At 40.6% G+C, this 17,898-nt stretch overlaps 1 protein-coding gene across 3 annotated transcripts in view; it reads left to right on the top strand.

The window, feature by feature from the left end:
- The window catches only part of CDH11 (cadherin 11), an 82,811-nt gene that overhangs the window by 37,933 nt on the left and 26,980 nt on the right, over positions 1-17,898 (top strand). For all 3 annotated transcript variants that reach the window (XM_053987374.1, XM_053987373.1, XM_053987375.1), the window contains one exon: positions 2,266-2,387. The gene's annotated coding sequence lies outside the window, so the exon portion shown is untranslated. The remainder of the gene's footprint in view (positions 1-2,265; positions 2,388-17,898) is intronic.

Genomic DNA, 17,898 nt, shown 5'->3' with positions numbered 1-17,898 from the left:
CTTCTAACACTGGTTAATGCTGCAAAAAGTATCAGTTTGTAACCCCTGATATTTGTTGCAATGCAGTGTGACTGCAGAATAGAGGCTGTAACTGGCAGTGAAATGATTATTTGTTATTTAGTATCTATTATTCTTTAAGATGCTTGCAGCCCAGCCCACTCCGTGGTCCCCTGATTGGTCCCTTTGCTGGCGGCCAGGAGGATGCACAGGGAGAAGTTAATGGAGCTGCAGGCCAGGTTGGGAGTGGCAGTGTCTGTCATCAAATCTCTGAGGCTTTTAAAAACAAAAGAAGAGCTTAAAAAATTGGATGATAGGGATATTTAAGAGGATATTTTGAGAAGTCCTTATCCAAGCAAATTCAAATGTCTCAGGCATAAAGGAGTCCTGAGCTGCAAAGTCATCCATAAAGATGTTGTTTTCCATAAAGATATTGAATCAATTCTCAAAAGGAGGGAGTTTATTCTGTTTCAGTCATTCATATGAATTGTGAATTAGTTCAAAAGGGTCCTTTATGAAAAAAAAAATTGCAAAATGAATTTATTTCGAAGTGGCATAGGTACTTCATAGCATGAATGTGTGGACTACTTTTAGCAACCAAGTGCTTTTATATTAGTGGCTCCGTCATCACACAAATCATCACTCCACAGAGCTTAACCTTAGCAAGATCCACTGTCAAGGAATGTGCTTATATGGCACGTGTATCCCAAATTTTTACAAAGGACTCAATGTATTTGCAGTCCTGAGAAGCCACAGAAGCCACATGACTTTATTTCTTCCTTCGATGGAGCAAGAGTGAAATATGTTTGTGCAATACTGAATGTAAAATAGCCAATCAATGCTTGTTTCCTTTTCAACACTTGTGCTGGGAACTCTGAAATGCAACCTGTGCTGCTGAACTGGGTTTTTTGCAATTAAAACTTGATTGGTTTAACAGGGGTGAAAAGTAGGTACAAAATGAAGGATTGATACAGATGATGTATCTTCAACAATTAAACACTACAGAAAATTACTGACTTGGATCTATTAGCCCAAATTACAGAGGCTATTTTTTAATAATTGGTTCTAGAAATTTGCAGTTAATAAATTTGGAGGTACTAGGGAATCTAGCCTGGTTTCCTTGGCTGGAATGGATCTTAGTCCTAGAATACAGTTAGGGCTGTTTAAGTATCTATCAAGGTCTCAAATGAACCTCAGGAATGCAGTGTCTGCACCTGTAGGTAACAACAGATCACACTGAGTATTTCCTTTGCATTCTGTCACATTAATTATATTTTATCTATATTTTACTTGTGTGGGGACATTGTCAGAAACACCTGGGATGATGAGATGTGAAATTATGAGGTGTGAGGATGACTGCTCTGGGAAATGGTGACCATCATTAATTTACCAATTTAAGTTCAAGACTTGTCATGAGAAATGATTCAGCAGGTTTCTTTTTGTTTTTGCTCCCTTTGTCCAGGCTGATTCAACTTCCTGCCCCATTTGTGAAAGAATTGTAACCACTGAAACAGCTGTAGATGAACTTCTTACAGGCAGAGGCACCTCTTACTTGTTTGGGGTTTGTTTTTTTGGGGGGGTTTGTTTTGTTTTGTTTTGTTTTGTGGGTTTTTTTGTTTGTTTGTTTGTTTGTTTTGGTTTGTTTTTTTTTGTTTGGTTTGGGTTTTTTGTTTGTTTGTTTGTTTGTTTTTGCTTCAGATGTTTTCTCCTACGTATTTTTTTCACTACTGTAGTGGCAGTTCCACTTCCTAAAATAATCTTCTCCCTTTGCCATCATAATGATAAACCCACTAATTTTCTAATATGCCTTTAGAGCACTTAGAAATGTTCAAAGCACATCTTGCTGGTTAATGGCATCTGCAGCTGTTCCTTTTTTCACTACAGTGTGTCTGGTCTTGGATAATGTTGCCAGAACAGATTTTTTCCATAGATAACACAAAAGATATGTGAAAGAATTTTGATATGGCCTCAAGCATTTTAGTTATGGGAACACTGTAGCAAAAGTGAGTCTTAAATATTCCAGGTTGGACGGGGCTGGGATGGTGGGAGGTGTCCCTGCCCATGGCAGGGGTGGCACTGGGTTATCTTTAAGGTCCTTTCCAAACCTGGCCTTCTGTGATTCTAGGTAAAGGCTATTTATTAATTATAAGTAGTATTTAATTTCTTGTCTTTAGACTGCTGTGGTAGTTTATAGGCCAGGCTTCAGTTTCATTTTTTATGGTCCCACCAATGGTTTGGATTTCAAATGTCCTTTTTCCTTCTTTGCAGCCAGAGCTGAAGTAGTGGCTGAGTGGCAGCAGAGGGCTGACAGGTGTCACAGCTCCTGAAGTGGCATTTCAGATGTGTGGAATATGCTACATCAACTGGCAGCAGGTTTCCAGTGGGTGAAGGTAAGTCCTGCACCCAGCCCTGTGATCTCCTGAGGGATGTCAGGGATCCATGGCTGGGACATTGCTTCTGCAGTGTCTACAATGTTTGTGCAATATAGGGAACACTTCTGCAGGCACTGATCCCTCAAAGAGTTTAACCAGAATTCCTGATAGCTGTCAGCTGTAGGACACAGACCATCCTTCTCCCTCTCTACAGCACAGTTTGATAAGGGACATGTTTTGAATCCCTGTTGTTGAATTTCTTGTTTTAAATATCAAAGTATCACTTGAAAATTCACAGCAGTGGAGCACTGAAGAACAGGAATGTAAGAATTTTTCTGATATTTAGTTTACAGCTGGAAGTAATCAGTCAAACAGGTTCATACTTTCCTTATTCTAGTGAGTGCTTAATTCCACATTTGGACTCTGATATTCTGAGCTCAGTATAACTGCTCAGACTTGGGTTGGGAAAGGACCTTCGTGGTGACCCTCAGGCTTCAGAGAAGGTGGTAAGTGTGGAAGTACAGAGTGTGGGAAACTCTAGACATAAAAATAGTTGGATCTGCTGCTCTGATGCCTTTAATTTTTCAAATTCCCTGTGACTTTCAGTTGTGCTGTTGCTCTGATTCCACAGAGGTGAGAATTGCTCACTTACAGGAGCGTTCATTGTTTGTTTCTAAGTTTAACACAGAAACAGATTAGGTGTAATAGATAATAAATAGCTAAACACTATCATTTTTACAGAATCAAAGACATGAGCCCACCTGAATTGTGTGGGATAAAAAGTACCATGCCAGGATTTTAAAGCTCTTTGTCTTGCTGACTCATTCACAGTTTCTACGTTCAATTTGCTCAGGTCCTGCTTGACAGATGCTCCATTTCTGTGAAAATGTCCTTAAATGACAATGATCTTATTTCTGGCAGCCAAATGGACCAACACTTCAACATCCTTGTGAGCAGCTCTATGGGATGTGTGTGTGTGGTGTCCTCAGATTTGGAGAGGGGACTGCAGCAGCCAGGCTGGGTGACACCAGCAGCACTGGGTTGAATTAACTCCTGAGCAATGGCAGAGGCAGATTCTGGTCCTGTCTGACCACAAAAGCCATATTTTGCATCAGTGCTCAGCCCTTGTTCAGATCCAGTTTCTCAACAGAATGATTCTAAAGAGGGTTTGGTTTGAAGACTTCCTGACTAGGTTTCAAATTCATTCCTGGGTATCAAGAAGACATAGAGAAAAATATCTGAAGTTACTTCTGCATGTCTCTGTTCCATGCACAGTTACATGAATTTTTTCACCACTGTTTTGCCTCTTTTAGCATTTTCTAATATCTCAGTTCATGGTTTAGTTCAGGCCCCTTTCTACTCCATTTGTTCTTGACTTCAGAGCTACTTCTAAACGGACTTAATTTTTAGAAATTAAATGACTGTGAGGAATATGCTTAAAGGAAAACAGCCCATCACTCTCACTAGTGCGTGAGATAAGTGAATTTTAACTGGGCTCCTACCGCAGTTTTATCTGACAAAGTGTTGTCTTTTTTTTTCATAGACTTCTTTGCATTTCAGAGTTAAAGCAAATAATTTGTGAAAGAAAGCTTCCTGCAGAGAGACTGTGGGATGTTCCCTCTGCTTGGAGTGTGAAGTGTCTCCCTGCAAAAGAGGAGGAACAAGAGCTGCTTTTGTTGATTATCATGTAAACCTGTGACTCCATATGCTTCCTAAATTCTTTTCCCTTCTTTTGAAGGATCTTTCTTAAATTACTTCCAGCTGTGCTTATTCAGGAATGCAAATTTCCTGTTACAGTATCTGGATAATGACAAGAGTTGAGAAGGTAAAATATTCATGTTTAACTATTGTTCATGGAACAAAGAGCAGTGGGGCAGACAGCAAGGCCCTGCTGAGCTGCTGGGGGCTGTGACACAGCCTTGGCTCAGTGACTACAGAAGGTGACCAGGGAGCTACAGGAACTGGGAATATCCTGACTGGACATTTTCCTCCTGTGCTGCTTGGATTTTAGATACTGAATTTCAAGAGAGACTGAGGGTAAGCATAAGAGATACACTTCCCTATGATGATATTATTCTGTAAAGCATCCTACATGAATAAAGGGTCCTCAGGACCCCAAAAAAGAATTCTCTCATAGAATCATAAAATCAGGGACTCCCAGAATGGGTTGGAAGGGACCTAAAAGCCCACCCAGTGCCATCCCTGCCATGGCCTGCCCACCCTCCCAGGGAACAATTCCTTCCCAACACCTGACTGAATTTCCCCTCTGTGAGAGTGAAGCCCTTGCCCTTGCCCCTGGCACTGCAGCTCCTGGTGCAGAGCCTCTCTCCACACTCCTGCAGCCCCCTCAGATCCTGGAAGGCTGTGATGAGCTCATCAGATGGGATGAGAAACTGAAGTTCACTTCCTGAATATATAAATTAGTGCTGTATAATACATACTTTGCCTCTTTCATATGTAATATTCCATTCTTATGTAGAAAGACCATAATGGGAAAACCAGGCTGTTCCTGATGCACAGAGCAGGTCTTGGAATGAAATTCCTCTATAGTTTTGTTTTTGCACAGATGGCACGTGGAAAGAAAATTAATTTGCACTTTGAATCCCTGTCCTGCATGTTGAACTTGGCCTGTAAGTCAGAGCAGAGTGTTCCCCCTCCAGCTGCCTGTTTTATCTGTCTCACATCTTCACTTTGCTTCTCTACAAATATCCACTTCTGTAGGTTTTTAAAACCTGAATTTTGAATTCTCAGTGTCAACCCACAGAACAGACACTCAGTGTACCTGCAGGATTAGCTCATCACATCTATTTTAGGATGGATATTAGTATTCTAAATGAAATAGACTCACATGTGAGGGCAAAAGCTTTGATTTTAGTAGGATGACACTCCAAAGTACAGGGAATCTCCAGGTGGCTCTTAAAGAAATGCCTGAGAGTGAACTGTTAAGAAGAGTGTCATTTTACATAGTCTGTGCAATGAGATGGAGTCTGAATTTATTACTTCTGCCTTTTTGGTTCTCTTCAAGACCTTATTTGAGCTGAAAAACCTTTGGAAACATTTTTGGGATAATTATAAGACATATTCTGGTCACAGATACCAAAGAAGAATGATTATTTTGTTAGAAATTACAAAGGCTTCAAAGACATCAAGTGGGGAAATACATTGACACTATCCTGTCTCTTGTGGTCTCAGTACTTACTAACATGGACATTTAAGGTTTTCCTATCTGCTTTTTAATAGAAAATTATTTCCATGTTGCCTTGAAAGAATCTTCAGTGTAGAAGAATGCTGAAATGAGTGATTTGTTTTTGAAAACAATTAACATGTACCTGAGCTGAAATTCAGCTTTTCGTGTCAAAAAAGTTTGTTCCTGGTTGAATCCTGAAATAACTGAGTCATCAGAGACTCATCCCTGCATTTTCCAGCTTTCTGGGGAATCCCAGCCATGCCTGGGCTGCAGGGTGCAGCTCTGGAGCAGGATCTGGAGCAGCCTGGCTGGGCTAAGGAACCAGAAACTCCTGAAATCCCCGCCCCAGGATGAGATTCCCTAAGGAATTTGCACTGCACAGGCTGTAGAGATTGGCCAGTAGAGGAGAAAGGACAGTAAAAGATTGATCCATTGACTGAAAAACTCCCCAAAACTCCAATCATTTCTGGGTCAAAATAACCTCAAATACTTGGAAATTGTGCTCTGATACAATGAACTGGCAAAAGTTCCACAGTTACTTCAAAGGTGAAAAGTGAGAATTAAAAGCTAAATCAGAGTCTTTCTGAAACAATTTTAATGGGAATTTTTGGATAAAACTGTTGTCAGCTTTAACAATAAATACATAAATATACAGTGTGTATATATACACACACATGTATACCTATATACATACATACATACATACATATATATATATATATATATACAGTTGCTCACTTTGTGTTTTAATAGTGATGGTGAGGAGGAAATAATAGCATATTTAAAATTTCTACTATAGTGTCTCCAAGAAAAAATACACATAGCCAGGGCTAGAAAAATAAACCCAAGAAAAAACTACATAGTTTGCCTTTCACATATATATTACATATGAAAAGATGACTGTGCACTCAGCCTTTCAGGGTTTCATATGCAGTAAAAGTGATTTGAATTCTGCTCAGATGTTAGTTTGCTGTCTCAAAAATTGACATATTCTGTATGCCATAAAATAAATCAAAATTTAGTGTATTTAATTCTTTTGAGCGTTTAACCCAGCCAATTACTACATTGTTAGTCACAGTTGAAGAAAAATTTAAGAATGTATCTTGCAGGATCACTTGCTGATATAACCACGCAGCAAATGCAGTTTCTGTGGCTTTCCTCATCTGTGTAAACACTAATAAAGACACACAAGTAGTGATTGGTAAAATCTAATGCAATGCAAAGGTTTTTCCCTCTCCATTCCTGACAACCTGCATTTGCAACCACTCAGTTACTTTTATTTTAAAATGGCTTTTCAATTACATTCTGCTGCTGTAGGGGAAAGCTTTTTGACAAAGGCATGACATAAACCATTTCTATTGCAGCTCCATCATAGCTTCTACAGCTAAACTAGACTGGACAGTTAATTAAAAAGAAAAATTAATAGTACAAGGTTGTAGGGAAACAATAACAGATTATGACTGGCCTGTGGCAGCCCACTGAATTCATGTAGTGTAATAAAAATGATTCCCGTCTCTCATAAATGAAGGTTTGTTCCAAAGTTTTAGGTGAAGTCTCCCTTTACAGGAAAAAGCTGTCCAGTTTCTGGTCTATAGAAGCAATACATGTAATTACTGCAGGAGAATAATGTGGATTTTTTGGGATAGAAAGCACCCATTTGATAATCATTGAATGCATAATAATAAACATAACATCAAAGAGAATGGCATAGAATACAACACACTAAACAGATACCTTAAAGCAAGAAAGTAACCCTCTCACTGCTGGTCACAGTCAGGAGGGACAAAATGAGAATGGAGTCAGGACTTGATCCTATTTTTTTCTTATCTAAGGTAGCAACTGCTCTAGACCAGGCTAAATTTGCTAAATTCAGTGTGCCAAAGCCAAAGTGTTTGTCATTCCATGGCAATTCTTTCAGGTCTGCTGCTGCTACCTATGTAGCATCATGCGTGATTTCTCTCTTGCTTGAGGCTGTTCTTTAATGTGGTTTAACTTGTTCTCTGACTTGGTGCAACCAAGTCCTAAAGCCTCCCTCTAGATGGGAGTGCATATTTTCCCCAATTTCTTCAGGGTTCCATGGCTCAAATTTTCTGCATAATTCTGGTATGTGTGGCAAGCAGACAGACTCAGACTTTAATGCTGTAATCTGAGTTTCATTATATTGATGCTATAAATTCCTGTCTCAGAAGATATTTCAAAGAATATGGGCTCTGGGATGCATTACCTGTTTCTTTTGGCCAGTAGCCACAGCCTCCTGATGAATTCAATGGGATAATGGGAGAGGCCAGGAAAGGGGAAGTCTGAGCCAACATAACATTTGGAATCAAAAGCAGGACTGACCCTGAAGGGTATTTTCTGGTTCTGTTTATGAACATGATCTTCCTTTAGAAACAACAGCCTAAAATACTGAATATTCATGGCCATGGGGTCTGGCCCCCTGTACTTTTGCAGCTTTATCCCTTCTTTTACAGGAGAACTTGGCCATTTGGCCTCCAACTCTCCCGTCTCTCCCCCCAAAACAGAAAAGCAGATTACATAAGCTGCACAGCCTGGCCACTGTGAGAGGCCTCCTGGCCGTCCTGGCTCGGGTTCGTGCCATCAGCTGTATTTTGTGAACCAGGGCTGCACTGAAGCAAAAATAACCAACCAAGCCAAAGGCTCTGCCTTGACCTCCCAAGCTGTTCTCATGCTTTCTTACTGCAGGCAGCATGTGTGAGTTGCAGCACGCTGGGTAGAAGATATTCCCTATTTAATCCAGGAAACGTGCTCACACAAACATTTAGCACTCACTAATGAGCTGTTCATCCCAAGGCTGGGAGCCAGCTGCAACCTTCACTGCTCTGCTGTCCTGTTCATGAGCTCAAAGGTGCCACCTATGTCTCCTGTCCCCCTCTGCCATGTGTGAGGCCCAGGAGAGAACGGCCCCATTCCAAGAACAGGCTCACCCCAAAGACAGCTCAACAGAGACTGTGCTGTGCTCTCTCCCAGTAAAGCCACTGACTCACTGGTTATCACCCCTCTGCTGCTCCCAACATCAGCAGAATGACACCAAAGTTGTGTGTTCAATAAATGGAATGACCACTTTTCTCCTTGTAGGTCTGTAGTAATTTGATTTGCTTTATATTAAACAAATACAGAGATTGTTTAAGTGGGAAAACTTACCAGCAAAGAATAGAATGGTAATGACTTTTTAACAGCTGTCAAAACCACTCTCCCAAGCAGGGGCTGGTGCTCTGTTGGGTTAGGGTTACTCAGGTTACCTCTGTTCCCCACATGCTGCTCCCTCTGTTTCCTCTGCACAGCTCACACAGGGCTGACACATTCCCTTTGTCCAGCTGAGTGCTTTGCCTCTGAGCAGTTGTGGAGTTACATCCAGGTCTCAGTCCAGAGTCCTTGAAGTCGCCACCAGTTTAATCTGCTGCAGCTTGTTGAGCTCATCTAACCCAAAAGAACACAAATTAAAAGCCAAGAATGTTCTTCTGGCCTAAATTCTAAAGAGTCTAACCAAAGAATTATCAGTTCTGCCACACTGAGCTCTTATACAAGTTATGTACAGTTAAAAGTGGTGCACAGGAGCTTCTCAGTCCCTGCCTTTTCCTGATGGAAAGGAACCATCAGCTGCCTCAAGCAGAGGTCTTGAGGCAGGATGGGTGTGGGACCTTATCACAGAGAACTCAGGGATGGATCCTTCTCCCTGGACCCAGAGCCATTGTTCTCTTTGTAACGTTATTTTTCCAGTCACTGTTAAGTTTGCAAACCTGCTCCTCAGGCTGCGCTTCCCCCTCAGCTCTGTAGGGCACATGGCAGCCTGTGTGGCTGTGAAAGGTGATTTTGTGGGTGTTGAACAGCACCCTCTGCTCCCTGTGCTGTCTCTGAGCTTTGTGCAGCTCCCAGACGGCAGTGGTTCCACGGCTGAGCCGTGGGGAGCAGTTTCCAGCCCCACTATTCTCCAGTTTTCAGATCTCCTCTCTCCTCCTTTGCAGTCTCCTGGCTGCACAGGTAGTTCACAGTGTATGGACCAGAGCATTATTATTTTTACCCTTTCATTTCAAACATACACAAAAACTCACTGTGTTACAGCATGGAGTCATCCTGAGTGAAGCAAAAAGCCCAAGCAAAACAGGCAATAGCCCTTTGGTCCTTAGATAACTTCTTACAGCCAAATAAATTAACCAAACCCAAGGCCTGGGCAGGCCAAAAGCTGATGCTACCTAAGAATCCAGCTGGGTCCTGCTGCCTGTGCTGGCAGCTTATTCCAGCTTGGGCATGTCACAAACAACGGCGACACTGTCCTAAGGGCTTACAAGGTGCTGAAATTTTAAAAAGTTCACATTAACATGTGGAAAATTATGTTTTACACTATTTATTTAAGCCCCATTATTAAATAAGCATTTAGTAAACATTCCTATTGGCAATTTCATGCTTACACCATCATTTGTTTGGTTTAGTTAAAGCTGTGTTTGCAAACATAATACAACTGCCTGTGCGTGACCTTCCTAATTATTCTTCCTGCTTATAATATGGATTTGCCATTCCTTGGGTCTAAGCTTACTTGCTGAAGCTTAAGCCAGAAGGGGTTCACAAAATTTGCACAAAGAGTTAAAAAAAAAAAAAAAAACATGTTAAGTTTTTTATAGCAATGTTTACCCTGTCAGCCATCCATTGGAACAAGAAATATGTCTGTCTGCTCAGAAAGATGTTCCCTGTTCTTGGATGAATCCCCAGATCCAGTTTCTCCAGCTGGTGCCTGTCTGGTGCTTTATTCCCTCTGACCACTGGATTTCCAGGAAACTATTTCTTATTGTCCTTTTGCTCACTCTTGTGAGCTTTTAAGTTGAAAACACTGTCTTTGGGTCTTCAAAGTGGTGAGAAAGCAGAGGTTTAGCTTGCAGACAAGCACTGTGTCACTGTCCTTGGGTGGGATATGGTAAAGGCTCCATAAATAAATTCAGATACTGATCCATGTGGGTTATTCTTATGCAACATTATCTCATATCCCAGAGAGATTTAAAGGAAAGGGAGGATGGGTGTTTCAGTATCACACATAAAGAAAAACGGAGCTGAGGAATTAAAAGAAAAGCTTTAAATGGAAAGCTCCATGTTCTTTGCAATGTGAACAATACTAGCAAGCACCAGAATTTAAATTCCATGAAGTGTGAGGTACCAGACTAAGCCAGAGAACAAGGTGAGGGTTAGCTAAGTTTGTTCTGAAATCAGTGCTGCTTATCAGATGAAGGCCAAATCCCCACAAATAAAAGGGAATCCCTAGCAAAGGTAAAATAACTTATTCTGAGGAAAAAAAACCCAAAAAACAACCAAACCAAAAAAATTCATGAGATGCTCGACATGCTACACCTAGCAATTTTAGCCTGACTTGGAGCCAAAGTACAGCTGGAACATAAAGTTACACATTTGGAAACTGTGGAGCTGTGAAAGCCTCTTTTGCCTCTCTCAGGACTGATCAAATTCCCAGAGCAGAGAAGGGAGGCATTGGAGCTGACGATGGCCACACACAGAACCTCCCCAACTGCAGCAGCCCAGTCCCCAGGGGCTCCAAAACGAAGGATTTATGGACTGTTCCATTTTGTGCCCTCCACTGGATCATCAGTCCTCAGCTCTCCATCCCCTTCATCTTGTTCACCATCCACTTGCTTTAACACTGCAATTTGGCCTTCCAGTTCTCACCAGCCCTCTTGGGCTTAATACATAGAATTTAAAAGCTTTCTATTGACACAACTTCCATTTTCTTTCTCTCTGCACTCCCAGGACTGTCAGCAGTCATTTTAGCTTAGTGCTTATTTCAGCTGGGAAGTTGACATTTCCATCCTTCTTCCAATAAATGTAGCAAGCACCAATGTTTCTAGAAAGATTATGTTTGGTGACAGACTCTCTCATCTCTCTTTAACCTAATAGTTATTTTTCCAAAAAAAAAAAAAAAAAAAAAAAAAAAAAAAAAAAAAAAAAAGCCCCATAATTACTACAAGAGCAATTTATTTAATTACTGTTATGGGAGACTTCAAAGGAAATTGGTTGGATTGGTTGGATTGAAATAGTGATATCACCCTGGCAACATTTTGAAAAGAACATTTTGGTAGAAAATAAGCTGAATGTAAGGGCATGTTTAACATGGAGAAAAAAAAAATCCTTAATGCTGTTCTGGTGAATGGAGCTTCCAGTATTTTTATGTGTATATTTGTACATGCATGTCATTTTTTAATAATAGGGTTTTGGATTTATTTCACTTCTATAAATGTAATTTTTTCCCTTCTACTTGCCTCATATTAATGTCATTTCATCAAAAAAATTAAACTGTTCTCAATCCAGCAGTCCTACCAAATGTTCAGTTTTCCTCCTTCTTTTCCCCAAATTCATTTTTAAGGGCACTTCAGGGATTTTCATTAATGAGAAAATTGTTATTGATGTGGAAAGTGAAGCTTTACCTGACTGGACACAGGTTCATTCCCACTCCAGTACTTTCATCATCTCCGGCTGGTTAAAGGAAACATTGCTGGTGCAAGATGCAGACATGAGCTTGGTGTTCTAGGACCTGCAGGCACACCCCACCACACCTGGTGATTGTACTCTTAAGGCCAAGGCTTGCCCTTGGCACCAGAGTAAGGGTGACAAAAGGTATTTATAGCCTCAAAATCCCTAATGAACTTCCAAAAGACTTCTAATAAAGTTAATTCAGAGATTCAGCTATGAATATCACTAATCTAATTTTTAAAATGCCCATTTTTGGCCAATTTCCCACGACAAACTGTGTGAAATATCAGTTCGGGTACTTAAAATTTGCCTTTTCTGCATGATAACAATGACACCAAACATCATTCCAGCTAAAGCAAGGCACTGCCTTAAATCTGTTGTTGCTACTGGTTCTGTCACAGGAACAGAAATGAAATGTTTTGCCACCATCATCTGTAATTACAGGTCAGAAATAGTGCCAGGCCAGGTGTGGGATGTGTTTGTGGTTCATGTGATCAGTTAGAAAAATGTGATGAACAGGTTTAACTTGAAATGAGTTATGCTTATGGAAAATATGCTGAATCATTTGCCCCTTTTTTTAGTGGATCAGTTGAATGAAAAACAAATTTTAATTGCAAGCTGACACCAGTCTGTCTTTTTTGTGCTATTTTTTGTGCCTGTCTTTTTTGTGCTATTATTGTATTTATTTGTATGCTTAGCATCTCATTGCATCATCCTACCACATGTTGCTGGATTTTTGGGTTTACAATAATAAGTTGGGAATTATGCCTTACAGCCTATGAACCCTAAAAATTCATATAATTCCTCTGATTTGTGCTCAGAGCAGATCAGAAATCCAAAAGGAAGTTGTTTTAATGAAGGTGGTGTTTTCTTTGTGTTTGTGTACTTGGGGTTTCTTAGGTTAAATGGAAATATTCTATGGTGATTAATTACAGCAAGGCATCTCAGAAAAGACTCATGCAAACATTGTTTTAATTATAATCTTGTGATTTAATAGGTTGCAAATATTAATAGAAATGTGAAGATTTGGTCTTTTCAGCTGTAGCCTCCATTAGGTATTTAAACAGTGATGGTCTCCTTTATTAGTGCCACTGAGGCTGCTTTAGGAATGTGTTTGAATATTCTGAGGTTGTTATCTCATACTTTTGAGCCAAAATTGGTCTCCTCACAGACAATCTCTGCCTAGGCAAAAATTAATTATTGATTCAATTTTTCATTCAGAAATCTCAAAGTGGCTTTTATGCTCTTTATGGAAGAAATCTGCACTAAACTGGAATACTTAAGCAAGCTATCAAAAGAAGAACCTTCCACAGGCATGGCTAAAGGATCTGAGCTCTTCCTTCTGCAGCTCCAAGAAAGCTGGGGAAAGGAGAAGGCTTTTGACTGGTCATTTAGTTCTCACCTTTCTCTTTTTAGCAAATGTATTTGTAAAGGGAACTCTCAGTAATTCCCTAACTTGTCGAGTAAAGATAAATGTTCCAGGGCCTGTAATGTGAACCTCTCTAAATGAGTCATGGTGGGAAAGTCTTTCATCAGGAACTTTCCTGCATGCGGGAGACCAAACTGAAGGGGACAAGGGGATTGAGGAGTCCAGTGGGATTACATTCAAAGTTGAAGAATGTTTTGTCGAGAAACGCACTGGCCACACAAAGACCACCCAGGATGCTTTAGTAGTCCAGCTTTTGGGCAGCACTGCTGAAGCTGCCTCTGGAAATGAAGCTGTAAGTGCAGAACCACAGAATGAATTTAGATTTCTGCTCCTGAGGGGGCTGCCAGCCTTTCAGCAAGAGGTTATGGATCTGAGCAGAAATGGATTGCTGGCTGGAATTCTGTCTGCCTTGTTTTGGGAGCTCAATAGACCTGCCTGCAGACGTTAGTTTTTGATAGGTTTTTACCATTTAATCTTGACTTTCTGTCTCATTTCTGGCACTAACCAAAGAGACTATCAGTCATAGCACAAATTTTATTCACATATTCATACATATCAATTCTTAGGGGAAAAATATTCAGGGTTGGTTTAGCATGTAAATACAGAATTAGTAGTTGCAAGTAAGTTGACTTTAGTTGTCATTTGTGTCCTCCTCAGGCTGTCATTGATAGCCACTTACATAATAACAAAATGACTGAGACCAGCATGGGCTTGGCTTCAGCCTTGCTGGCCTTGGATCATCCCAGGAATTATGAGAATTCCAGTTTGTCTGAGAAGCACAAGAACACAATTACTATTTAAAATAAACTCTACCAAAAGCTTAGTCATTACTTGAAATAACTCTATCAATCACCATGTTCTTTAATAAGACTGCCTTTCTTATGCTGGTTGTGTTCCTGTAGAGTTTATGCTTAAAACCAGACAGCCTCTGTCACATTTATCTTAAGTGGATCTCCCCAGGGCAGCAAGTAAATGTAAAACTCTGTTTACAGCCATTTTTCATTTCCCAATCCTTTTAATATCACTCTCTCAGGCTTATTTCTGTGTCATTCACTCCATAATGTACTAAGTTGTCTTCCTGCTTTCCCCTGCTTTATATGAGGTACAGCAAGAGGCAATCTCACCCCTCCCCATCGAGCACAAATTAAATCAAAGCTTGGGGAAAATGCCCTCCTTCCATGATGAATTCAGAGGTGGGTGCTGACAGATAGCACATCACACTGCTCACGAGATTATTTCTCTTCCTCTTCCTTGCACAATGACTTCTGCTTTCAAAGGGCCATCATTTTCTGGCTTTGTCTATGGTTTTGTAATGCTGAGTCTCAGTGCTGCTACAGGAAAATGTGGTTACATTTCAAAAACTCTTATTTGGAGCAGCTGGGGATTATTGGCTTTAAACATCTCAGTAATCCAATACACTGCTATAAAACATAATTTAAAAATGCAAAGGATTAAGATTTCCTTTCATAGGATTCTACAGAACTCAGAATAGGATTCTACAAAACTTGCTTAGCATTTTTGAAGCAACTTCTATTGTCAAGATGCAAATCACCAGTTCTGTAAAGACTTCACTTCTGTATTTAGTACATACAAATCTTGCCATGACCTAGAATTCCTCTGTGGTGGGATACCTCTAGAATCTTGGCTGTTTCCTCACCAAATATAAAGTTATATATACACTTATCTCTGCAGAACTGCAGCCTCAAATTCTAATCCTTTACATTGCAGTGTAAAGTGCTCCCATACAAAACATAGAACGTGAACTGGGGGAGTGTGAGGTTCTCATTATTCAGTGCAATAACTAAGTGAATTTTTTTCCCTCAGGTATCCATAAATATGAAGAAGTTCCTTTTCTGGACTAAATACTTTTGTCTCGTAAGACTAATTATGTTTTGTGAATGGCACAGAAAACTTTATATTAATTTGCATTCAGTTGAGGGGTTTTTGCTGTTCTCTCCAGTGAGGCCTGGAATGTGCTCCAGCAAGAGGGACCCAGAGCTGCAGAGGGGCTCACAGGGAGTTACTGGCTGCTGGTCTGCTTTGAAATCACACACTGGGAAAAATGAAATTTACCAGCTACATATACAGCAGGAAGGTATAGAGATCAGAGCTCTTGTCATCTAAACAAAACATTTTACATGAGACCAATGCACATTGGCTTTTATTTAAAAATTCCAGGATGGTTTTGGCTGGAAGGGGCCTTAAACCAATTCCAGTGCTGCCCCAGCCATGGCAGGGACACCTTCCACTGTCCCAGGCTGCTCCCAGCCCCAGTGTCCAACCTGGCCTTGGACACTGCCAGGGATCCAGGGGCAGCCCCAGCTGCTCTGGGCACCCTGTGCCAGGGCCTGCCCACCTCCCAGAGAACAATTATTTTTTCCCTAATATCTGCTCTAAATCTTCTCTCTATCAGTTGTCCTGTCATTCCATACTGCTGGTGCCTGATTCCCAGCACACACAGATGTACATGACCAGATTCTGGGGCTGCTCACAGGCATGGAGTCAGTTTCATGCAGAGGGAGTCCTTCAGTTTTTAATTCTCCTGTTTCACACATGATGAGTGAGGCCCATGGTGCTGGCACTGAGAGAGGGAACTGTATTGGTGCTGTGTCCCAGTGCTGCCCTGGGATAGGGGCTTCATTTGAGGAAGCAAAACTCATCCCACCCAGTGGGATGATTTCCTGACTGGAAATACACAGGAAGCCCTAAACTGCTGGGGTACAGCTGACAGCTGATGTTGTCTCATCTCCCAGTTCAGATGTCCTTTTAAAGAATGCCTTGCAAATTTTGTCACAGCAGTGTTGCACCTCCCTTAATTCTGCTTTAGGGTAAATTCAGCCTGGTTTCTAGTTACAGTGGAAAAATGCAATAATCCTCATTTGAGTCTTGTCCAAATTTAGCACACCTAGAATTTAAAATTTCAGTTGTTTTCAGGACTAAAGGTTTTATTTGAAGAACTGGCTTTGCCATATGTGTCATGCAACTGAATGTGCTGCAAATCAGATCTTGATATCATAATGTTATTTTGTGTAAATAAAATGAGAGACCCTCTTTTGCATAAGTTTATCATGAAGTCCAAGCTAAAAACTATTCAAAGATTGGTCTGATAATGCAGAACAGTTTAAAATCAAAAATTAATGGAGAGAATTAAGTTAAATGTGCAATGTACTGATTCCTGTTGTTTTTTCTTGTTCCACACACAATAAGGAATATGCTATCAATTTACTTTATTATGTAATTTTCTTGAAATGACTCAAGGAAGAGAACAACATTTTGTTAAAGAGGAAAAAAATAAAATTAAATGTTAAATGTGGGAGACTGACTGGTTAGGGCTGAATAGCTTTCTTCAACAATAACTTTTATCCTTCAAAAATCTTTTCTTATTAATATACACCAAATATCTTGAAAATTGGTAGGCATCAAGGGTTTGCATGGAGCAATCTGCAGGAGGATAAAGATCCGTGACAGGCTGAACTCCTCCCACACTCATCAATGAACAGGAGGAATGGAACCCTTGTGCACAGAACTCTTCCACATCCCTCACCTCGTGTGTTTTATGAAAAACTCCCAAAGTTACATTTATGATATACCCTAAAGGTTAACCAGTGTGACTCGACTGATTATTGGATCTGGAGATCTGCTCCCCCCCTGCTTTCCATGGGAGCTGCTCGTTTTCCAGGAGCCCATGGAAATTGCAGTGTCCAGGGGAGGTACACACTCCGTGCTGAACACTGAGGTTTAACCCTGCAGTGGGAGCCCTGGGGCTGCTCAGAACAGCCCCACTGCCAGAGGCAGGAATCTGTCCAGGTTCTGGGGAGCTTTGCAGTGCCTGATCCTATGGGGAGAGGTCCCTGCCCAGCTGGGGACATCACTTGGACACTGCAGGTCCTTCCCTGCCTTTCAGAGCTCCTCCCGCTGTGCCCCACCTCCACCTCTCTGCCCAAAACTCAAGCACTCTCAACTCCAGAACTAATATGATCCAATATTTATTCTGTCATTAAAAAGCTATTCATTTCCTTGTCTGATGATAAAATTATGGTAGAATAAATCCTTCATCTTTTCAGCTAATTCTAATTACAGCTAAAATCTCATTTAGACTGGGAGTTTGCTATATTTACATGACACTTTTGCAAAACATTTCAGAACATAATCATCCATTATTATACTGCAACACTGTGATCTTGGCTGCCTTCTGCCAAGTGTATCCCTGAGAACAATTGCTATTTTAATGCATCATCCAGAAGTTATGGCCTAGACAAATCAGAAAAAATTGTTTAGTCTATTATAATTTGGCATATGGTCATTTAATAGCACACAGGAAATCATCATGAATGCTGGGGATTATTGTTGCTATAAAAATAATGAAAGGAATTTAAAGTTGGCTAGACTTCACTTCCGCCACTGCTCTTGTCATTGAAATTATCTCT

Source organism: Vidua macroura, chromosome 11, assembly GCF_024509145.1.
Source record: "Vidua macroura isolate BioBank_ID:100142 chromosome 11, ASM2450914v1, whole genome shotgun sequence".
Classification (NCBI taxonomy): domain Eukaryota; kingdom Metazoa; phylum Chordata; class Aves; order Passeriformes; family Viduidae; genus Vidua; species Vidua macroura.
The sequence above is the reverse complement of the archived record's forward strand: the minus strand, read 5'-3'. Positions and strand labels throughout refer to the sequence as shown.